Source organism: Wolffia australiana, chromosome 6 (assembly GCF_029677425.1).
Source record: "Wolffia australiana isolate 7733 chromosome 6, ASM2967742v1".
NCBI classification, from domain to species: Eukaryota; Viridiplantae; Streptophyta; class Magnoliopsida; order Alismatales; family Araceae; genus Wolffia; species Wolffia australiana.
In genome coordinates, this window is record NC_135840.1 from 13,408,552 (window position 1) to 13,411,623 (window position 3,072).

General features: G+C 59.9%; 1 non-coding gene across 1 annotated transcript; it reads right to left on the minus strand.

Moving 5' to 3' along the window:
- Nucleotides 1–1,998: 1,998 nt before the first annotated feature.
- Nucleotides 1,999–2,107, minus strand: LOC144705064 (small nucleolar RNA R71). Its single transcript, XR_013581966.1, has one exon. It is a non-coding gene; the product is annotated as a small nucleolar RNA R71 (small nucleolar RNA).
- Nucleotides 2,108–3,072: the final 965 nt, after the last annotated feature.

A 3,072-nucleotide genomic window follows, 5' to 3' on the forward strand; every position in this document is an offset into this window, starting at 1 on the left:
GTCCTATATAAGGAATCCCTTGTAATGGAACAAATAGATTTTTCCATTGTGAAACAAATTTTTGGAAGGAGGTCCCTGTGACCTTGAGCGGCTCTACCGCCAGCGGCGCCGCCGCCGTCGGTCCGTTTGCTTGCCTGGCCACGCTCCGCGCCGCCTCGTCCGTTTGCTTGGTAGCATCGCCGTGCCTGCGCTGCCTTCGCTGCGCCAGCGCCACCTCGTCCGCCTGCCTACTTGCATCACCATGCCCGCGCCGCCTTGCCCGCCTGTAGCGCCTAACCCGCGCCGCCCTCACCACGCTAGCGCCGCCTCGTCCACCTGCCCTGCCTGCCTTGCCGTGCCACGCCGCCTCGCTGCACCCCCCGCCGCCTTGCCGCTTCCCCGCGCCGCCTCACCGCGCGACCGCGCAGCCCGCGTCGCCCCACGGCGCCCCGTGCCATACCGTAGCGCCCCGCGCCTCCCCGCGGCGCTCGTGCCTCCCTACGGCGCCCTGCACGACTGTGCGTGCTGCCCGGCGTTCCCCCGCTCCGCCCTATGCGGCCCGGGGTGCTCCGTGCCGCCCGCACCGCCCGCACCGCCCCAGCCACCCAGTGCCGCCCGCGCTGCCGGAGCCTCACTCCGCGCCAGCCGCGCCGTCCGGGTGCGCCCGGCTGTTGGACCCATGCCGCGCCTTCGCGCACTCGGGTCTAGACGACCGACCCACTAAGCCTTTAGGCCTAGTGGGCCAGTTCCAATCGGCTAGGCCCATCAGGCCCAACCGTCGGAACCGCGCCCCGAGGCGCCGTATTCCTGCGCCCTAAGGTGCCGCTCGTCAGCTTAGCCGCCCCGGCTCACGTCCCGAGGCACCGTTCTTTGACTGTGGGGCACGCTACCCGGGGCTGCCAACACAACCCTAGCCCCTTGTGGGCTTAGGTTATTGGGCTGCTTCCGGCCAGGCCGTCAGCCCAGACCGCAGCCCTACCAGCCCAGACCGCGGCCCTACCTTGCCTAAGTCTAGACCGCGGCCCAGACCGCGGCCTAGACCGCAACTTAGACCGCGGCCCAGACCGCGGCCCAAACCGCGGCCAAGACCGCGGCCAAGGCCTCGGGCCAGACCGCGGTCCAAACCATGGCCCAGCACACGGCCCAGTCCTGCGGCCGAGCGCGGTCCAGTCAGGCCGCCGTCACTGCCGCCGCCGCCGCCGCTGTCGCCGCCGCCGCCGACGCCGCTGCCGCTGCCGCCGCCGCCGACGACGCCGCTGCCGCTGGCCGCCGACGCCGCTGCCGCTGCCGCTGCCGCCGCCGCCGTTGCCGCCGCGCCGACGCCGCTGCCGCCGCTGCTGACGCTGCCGCCGCTGGCTGACGCTGTCGCCGCCGACGCTGCCGCCGCCGATGCCGCCACCACCATTACCGCTCGATGTCCTTGCTGCGCCGCCGCCACTACCGGGCGCCGACGCCGCCGCCGCTGCCGCCGACGCCGCCGCTGTCGCCGCTGATGCCGCTGCTGCCGCGCCGCGCCGCTGGCTCGACGCCATCGCCGCCGCCGCTGCTCGACGCCATCGCCGCTGCTGCTCGACGCCGCTGTCACTAGACGCTGCTGCCGCCGCTGCCGCCGACGCCGCTGACGTCACTGGACGCTGCTGCCGCCGTCACTCGACGCTGCCGCCGCCGTCGCTCGATGCCGCCGCCGCCGTTCGAGGCCATCGCCCGTTGGGTGATGCTGCTCGTCGATGCTGCTCGCTGACGTCGCTCCTCGAGCCCTCTACCGACGCCTCGCCGACTATCCGAGGACCTTCTCCCACACGAAGATAGAGACACCACTCCTGCTTGATGAAATGAGGATCATACCAGGACTTCTACACCGAGAGGCGGGACATGCCGTCCTAGACCGTCCCCGAGCCGGACGAACTGGCCCGCGCTCCAACTGCGGGATGCCGAAGACGCCCGTCCTGCATCACATTTAATTCATGGGAAGAATACAGAATAAATTTCTACATAAATTCGATCCCCTTTCTAAAACTAACTTTTATAGAAAAGAAATTCAAAAATTTTACCCTCATGATCATGAAGCATTTAGTGAAGCATGGGAAAGGTTTAATGAATTAATCCGAAAATGCCCTCACCATGGAATATAAAAGTGTCAACTTGCTGAAATTTTTTATGAATCACTTTCTGATATTTAAAAAGTAAAGTGAATCAAATAGCTGGTGGCTCATTCTATATGGCTTATGATGATGAAGTTTTTGATATTTTGGCAAGGGTGACTGAAACTGACCTACAGGAAATTGGAGCAAGTCAAAATGGAAGAAATGCCAATCCAAAACGAGGAGTGCTGCAAGTAACTTCAAAGGAAGCTGATCTTCATGCAGGGATAAGAGAAACCAACAAGAAACTTGAAGAATTGACTTCCACTCTAAAGAATGCTTTTTTCCCTAACTCACTTCTTGCGAAAGCAAAGATTTGTTCTCTATGTTCTATCAGAGATCATGAGGATGGAGCATGCCAACTTGGAGAGGAGGAGGTCCATTTGTTGAACCACAACCAACAGCCTTGGGGAGGACCAAAGAGGCCCATCTACAACAACCAAGGAATCTACTCCCAAGGAACCAAGGCCCCTTTCCGGCAACGAGTGCAATTCCAGACCCCACCACAGTAGTCTTATCAATCAGCACCACAAAACCAGGTACCAGATTTGTCCACTCTAACACCTGTGATCTCTCACATGATAGAGCAGCAGAATCGAAAGCTACGGGAAGAAATGGAGATGCGCATGCAAGCCATGATGGAAACACAGAAAAAAATGATGATGGATGCGCAAGAGCAGACCAGACAGCTATTGGAGAGCTTGAAGCAAAGAACAGCTGACTATGGAGGTAAGGGAGTTGAATTCAACTCCCACTCATGTCAATTTCCAACTCAACCTTCCATTAATCCCAAGAATTTATGTCATTTATAAGAGCATAGCCTATATCATGAAAATGAGGAAGATCTTGAAGAAATTCAAGCCATTTCAAAATTGAGAAATGGCAAGGAACTTCAAGATCCTTTCCTAGGCAATGAAAAAATAAAATTAGAGAAAAACCTACGAGAAGGAGA